General features: G+C 38.3%; 1 long non-coding RNA gene across 1 annotated transcript in view; it reads right to left on the bottom strand.

Moving 5' to 3' along the window:
- The window catches only part of LOC116696996 (uncharacterized), a 20,779-nt gene extending 14,635 nt beyond the window's left edge, over nucleotides 1–6,144 (bottom strand). The window contains exons 1-2 of the long non-coding RNA XR_004333883.1: nucleotides 6,134–6,144; nucleotides 5,464–5,465 (exon numbers count right to left, since the gene is read on the bottom strand). This is a non-coding gene — a long non-coding RNA (uncharacterized LOC116696996). The remainder of the gene's footprint in view (nucleotides 1–5,463; nucleotides 5,466–6,133) is intronic.
- Between the last annotated feature and the right edge of the window lie 441 nt (nucleotides 6,145–6,585).

Here is a 6,585-nt window from a genome sequence, read left to right as displayed (position 1 = left end):
ACCCTGCAGAGATCTGAGGACCAGGTAACCATAGTCATCATTAATCGACTGGCCAAAAAGAACATCCGGCAGAATATCCAGGGGAAACGAAGCAATCGTGGATATAGACTAATGAATATAAAACCTAGACATTTAACCCTTGTGTGATCCTCCAAAAACTGCAACTTTTTTGTGACTTTTATTTTAGTTTTCACTTACACCACCTTACTAGTTTGACAGTACTTTTTGGAATTCAGGGTCAATAACCCTCATTTATATAGAATTATACCTAATTGACTGAATACTGAATTAAAAAAGCATAAATTATGAATTATTTTGACCAATAGTAAAGATCAGAGGAACGAACAGATGAGTTTAGTGAGGAATGAAAGTGATCAATTGTATTTGCAAAGAGCGCTGTATGAAATCCAATCCATTCTTTGTGGTAATTTGGTTAAAAAGAAAACCTTATTTCTATTTTTAAAGGGGTCAACTTTGACCCCGAGGACAACAGTAGGGTCTAAGGGGTGCCTCAAAAACACAATGTAGTCAATCAAAAATGTATCCTGGCTCAACATTGTAACAACATTTTGATCTTCTCTTATCTTGAATATGTTGGCTCGACAGTCAGATAAATTTCAACCCTAATGTTCCCCCCCCCATCCCCAGGTTAAAATAGGCTCTTGTATATGGTGCTTTGGTTAAAGTATTATTGCAACAAAAGTGTTATCTGTCAGTTTTTGTTTTAATATGCAGATGCTCCTTCTTCTGGTTACGTAATGTATATTTAAGCGTAAATAAAAACACAATTGTACAAAGAGATATTGTCCATCTGGATTTTTTCCACCCTCTCTGTCTTCATGAAAAAGTGAGAGGTCAGAGAAGTGCTTTGTGATCATAGAGACAGGATTCTTCTGTTCTGAATTCAAACCAGTCTGGGATTTTAATGTCCCAGAGGGACGGATTGTCCTAGTTGGATGGCTGAAAGTTTCCTTACTGAGACTAACAATGTCATTAAATTCTTATCTGCAAGGTTCCACGGGTCTGAAGTTTAGTTGCTTAGAAACAAGTGTTTGGAAATGTTTAAAGCTCTTGAGTAATACTCATTGCAGCAGTAGAAGAAAAATATGTTTTGCATGAAAGTCAAAAAAATAAAAAATAAAACAAATTTTGCTAAAAAAATATGGAAGTACATATTCTAGAACTTTAATTAGGGCACGAGCGCCGACAGCAGGGAAGGGCCTATTGAAACTGAAGGAGGCTTTTTTTCTCCTAAACCCAACAAGAAGTCCACCATTTTGAATTGAAAGTTCGAAATTAGTGCCATTTCCACTTCATTCTTTAACAAACTCCTCATGGAGATTTAATCTGATCAACTTTAAATTTGGTCTGTGTCGTCTTAAGACGTTAAAATGAAAAGTTATTCTAAAAAAAACGTTTCGTCAATGGTGACGGGGTGACCATTTTGTGCTTTTTGTTGAAACAGGAAGTGTGTAGAACTTAACTTGGCTCGACACTTTTCATGATTCATAAGACTCTAACTCTGAGGACAACTACTGGCCAAAATTGACTCAGTCATATCAACCCCTAGTGTCAACAGGAAGTAGAGCTAAAAGTCAAGATGCTATAATTTGACAATCTCCTCCTAGATATTTCATCTGATGGACTCCAAATTTGGTCTGTACCATGGTGTGGTGTGGGCATGGCATGATGGTTATTATTTATTTTTATTTTTATTTTGATCAATAAACAAAGAAGTTGAAATTTCTCTCGTTTGACAAGGGTCCAGGCCTGACAACACCTGAAGGCCAAAATTGACTTTTGCTAGATTTAAAGATAAAAGGCCTTTATTAGACTGGACAGCTGTAGATACAACATGGGGAGAGAAGGGGAACAACCTGCAGCAAAGGGCCACAGGTTGGAATCAAACTTGCTGCCACTGCGACAAGGACTGAGCCTTTTTATTTGGGGCGCACGCTCTACCAGGTGAGCTACCCATGCTGTTTTTTTTTTTCTCAATGTGAAGGTTGTGTAGCTTATTCTCATTTCCAACTGCCGCTTTGCCTCTCAGCAACTTTTATGGACCCACAAGTTTAAATATTAGCCCACATATATACCTTTAAAGTCTTCCCAGTTTAACTTACATTATTATTAAACATAAATATAATTGTTCAGTCAACCTGTTCCAATATTACAGGCAAAAACAAACACCATGGAATTTAATCTTGGACAAAGCCAAAAAATAACACAATGACTAAGCCATCAACAATGAATACATCACACAGCAGTTATTTTCCAACATTTATGCATATTACATAAAGCTATTGCCTCTTACAAGCATTACTCTAGCTTCCTGGCTAGCTTCTCTTTCAGTGTCTTATTTTATGGTGCACTGGCAGGCCATTTAAGTCATATTGAAAATGAGTAGATTGGCTTAGCGGCAATCTTATTAAAACCTCTTCATCTTAATTCAGTAATGTGCTTAAAGCTTGTGAGCTGTCCTTTGAGTTAAACTGAGCTGTCAATCATCGCTCTCATGTGAAAGCATGACTGACACACTTATACATACAGTACACATCTAACTTTCATCTGTCTATTCTTTTAAAACCATGACTGGTATACTAATCCACACACACACACACACACACAGAAAATAGTACCTTGACATAATGCACATACACTACCTGAGTTTCAGCTAGTAAAACATTAACCCCTACCAGCTGGAGAGGTGCAGTTCTGTTGCTGATCCTGACCTCCCTGAGCAGTGTGCAGAGGAACAGAATTCCCTCTCGGTGAGCAATACATTTTCATTTCACAATAAATTAAAGCAGGGCTGTGATCTTCATCTTACAAAAAGAAAACTTGAAAAAGAAATGGGGAAACTAAAGAAAATACAATGACCCCTAAATGCTTTAACAATGCACTCAAAAACAGAATCTAAACATTTTTTTTTTTTTAATCACAATTTGTTCACCCATCACCTGTGACAATCCAACAGTCCAAATATCAGAACCTAACCCATTGTGTTTGAGCCATAAGCATATCAGATTCAATGCACAGGTATTTATTTGTCTGACTTTGTTTATTCTATCTTCCAATCTTAAGCAATAGTTCACCCTAACCCAGTGGTTCCCAAAGTGGGGTACAGGGACCCACAGCGGTCATTAAAAGGGTTTCAGGGGGTCCCCAGCAAAAAGGGGAATCATTTATTTTAACAATATTTCCATCAATAATTAACACAATGATATAATCTATGTCTATTTTTGGTCATGGGTTTTATACACTTTTTTGTAGGCCTTTGACATGACAGCTTAGACATGAAAAGGGAGAGGGCTATAACATGCAGAAAAGGACATCAGGTTGGAACCGAACCCACAGCTGGCATGGCGAGGACCCAGCCTCTGTACAGTAGTGGTCAAAAGTTTTGAGAATGACAAATATTAATTTTTACAAAGTCTGCTGCCTCAATTTTTATGATGGCAATTTGCATGTTCTCCAGAATGTTATGTAGAGTGATCAGATGAATTGCAATTAATTGCAAGGTCAACCAAAATGAACTTAATCTTAAAAAAAAAAAAATTTCCACTACAGTTTTAGCCCTGCCACTAAAGGACCATCATGTCAGTTATTATCTCGGTGAGGACCAGGCTTGAGATAACTCTGTCATGCTGGTTGATTAGAATAACAGACTATAGGCTTTAAAAGGAGGGTGGTGTGGAAAACATTGTTCTTCCTCTGTTAACCATGGTTACCTGCAAAGAAACACATGCTGTCATCATTGCTTTGCACAAAAAGGGTTTCACAGGCAAAGATATTGCTGCTAGTAAGATTGCACCTAAATCAACCATTTATCAGATCATCGAGAACTTCAAGGAGAGAGGTTCAGTTGTTGTGAAGAAGGCTTCAGGGCGTCCAAGAAAGTCCAGCAAGCGTCAGGACCGTCTCCTAAAGTTGATTCAGCTGCGGGATCGGGGCACCGCCAGTGCAGAGCTTGCTCAACGATGGCAGCAGGCAGGTGTGAGTGCATCTGTACGCACAGTGAGGCGAAGACTTTTGGAGAATGGCCCATTGAAGAAGCCAAGAAGGGCAGCAAAGAAGCCACTTCCCCCCAGAAAAAACATCAGGGACAGATTATTATTCTGCAAAAGGTACAGAGATTGGACTGCTGAGGAAGTCATTTTCTCAGATGAATCCCCTTTCCGATTGTTGGGGCATCCGGAAAAAAGCTTGTCCGAAGAAGACAGGGTTATCATAAGTCCTGTGTCATGCCAACAGTAAAGCATCCTGAGACCAATCATGTGTGGGGTTGCTTCTCAGCCAAGGGAGTGGACTCACTCACAATTTTGCCTAAAAACACAGCTATGAATAAAGAATGGTTCCAAAACCTCCTCTGAGAGCAACTTCTCCCAAACATCCAAAAACATTTTTTAGACAAATAATGCCTTTTTCAGCATGATGGAGCACCTACCTATAAGGCCAAAGTGATAACGAAGTGGCTTCGGGAACAAAACATCAACATTTTGGGTCCATGGCCAGGAAACTCCTCCGACTTTAATCCCATTGAGGACTTGTGGTCAATCTTCAAGATCTTGAAAAAGAAGGGTCAACACTAAAAATATTGACCCATCGCATAAACTTAATGTAACTGTCAATAAAAGCCTTTGACACCTATGAAATGCTTGTAATTATACTTCAGTATACCGTAGTAACAGCTGACAAAAATATCTACAAACACGGAATGAGATAACTTTGTGAAAACCAATCCTTGTCATTCTCAAAACTTTTGACCACGACTGTACATGGGGTGCACCATCCACCAGGTGAGCCACCCAAGCGCCCCATACACTTTCTTTGATAAAACATTTATAAGCAAAAGTCCTATCAGATGGGGGACCCTGGGATTTGACCAAATGGGGGTCCATGGATTAAGATTATTTTTGTTTTTTTTGGCTTTTAATGGATAGGATAGCTAGGTGAGAAAAGGGTAAGACATGCAGGAAATCGTCATAGGTCGGACTCGAACTTGGACTCTGCGTGAAGGCATAAGCCTCAAAGTATACATGCACCTGCTCGACCCACCTCAGCCACACATATTCAGTTTTAACTGAAACTTTATTGAAGTGTGTTTGCCCACCAAACACGCAACAAGTTGGAATTTGTAAATCCAGCTTGACCATGTGTTAAACAAATTAAGTGAATAATTTGTAATAATTTAAGTGAACTAATTTATAGTTGCCAATAGGTTTAGGAAAAAGGCAACCCAGCAAAATTGCAAAACTATAATATTGATCGTTAGTGATGGTCAAACAAAGCTTCAAAAATTAATTTTTTTATTTTCTAAAACGCACTAGATGGAGCTTTTGGTTTAAACAGAGAGCGCAATATAGTGGGTTCAGACTTCATGGAGCTTCATTTGGACATCAGTCACAGTCAACTTAATCACAATTCTAGTTTGTATTCAAAGCTCATAGTTAAACCTCCAACAACTGCTATGTCATTTTTTTAACAATCTTTTTTTTTTGCTATTTGGGGTCAGGGGAAACACAGTCGCTTATTTACACATCGATCAGACTTGTGGATCAACATTAGCATTCATTTGGAGTCATGTTTCTGTCCACATGATGAATGTATGTCCAATATTCACTCTCTTAGCTCTGTTCTTAATCTCCACCAACTCCTGGGGGACATATGTCTCTTTAGCTGCTAAATAATCCACTATGATCACCCGCTAGGTACTGTCTATGTCTGTCTGCTGTTGTGTACAGTGAGGTATTTTTTTACTGTTAAAGATTATTTTTTCGGCTTGAGCTATAGCTCGGGCAATAGCTTGATGACAGGAAAGGGGAGTGAGAGGAGGGACGACATGCAGCAAAGGGCCATTGGTCCTTGCCAAGGCCTCAGGCTATAATGGGCGCACACTCTACTGGGTGAGCTAGGGGTCACCCAACAATGAGGTTTTGAAAAAAAAAAAATTCTGAACAGCTGCCTGCTGCGGCCAGTAAAGTAAACAGTAAAGTTGCAGCTGGACGGCTAAACGATGAGGTGAAACTCACTATAACCCTTGTGTTGTCTTTGGGTCAAATTTGACCGGTTTACAAAAACTTTCTCTATCAGAAAAGAACGTTGAAAACAGTGAGAAATGTTGAAAAAAAACTACACAACGCTGAAAAAGGGACCAAAAAAGTGAAAAAAAAAACATCAAAAACATTGGAGAAAAATCGACAAAGAAATTGTTAAAAAATTGACTAAAACTTCAAAAAAGTGACAAAAACATAGGGTTAAAATTGCGAAAATGTTGAGAAAAGATGGTAGGCTCAAACTATTATTACCAAATATTTAGCCTACCTAGTGAACAGTGAAAAAGAGGCCTTATAAGCACAATGTAGGCTACTTAAATTTACTTAGCATTTGTTTAACATGAAGCTTTGAATTTTTATATAATGCTGGATGACTTAATGAATAATAATGCAACATATTTTAATAATTAATATTCTATGTTTTGTGAGTAACATCTAAATCTGCAACATAGCCAGTAGCATTTCTCTGTCAGGTAAATGTAATAGTTAGGGATGAGCGAGTACAGCATTATCTGTATCTGTATCTGTT

The sequence above is a fragment of the Etheostoma spectabile genome, chromosome 10, assembly GCF_008692095.1.
Source record: "Etheostoma spectabile isolate EspeVRDwgs_2016 chromosome 10, UIUC_Espe_1.0, whole genome shotgun sequence".
In the NCBI taxonomy this organism is placed as follows: domain Eukaryota; kingdom Metazoa; phylum Chordata; class Actinopteri; order Perciformes; family Percidae; genus Etheostoma; species Etheostoma spectabile.
Note: the sequence above shows the minus strand (reverse complement) of the source record. Positions and strands in the feature narration are given on the sequence as shown.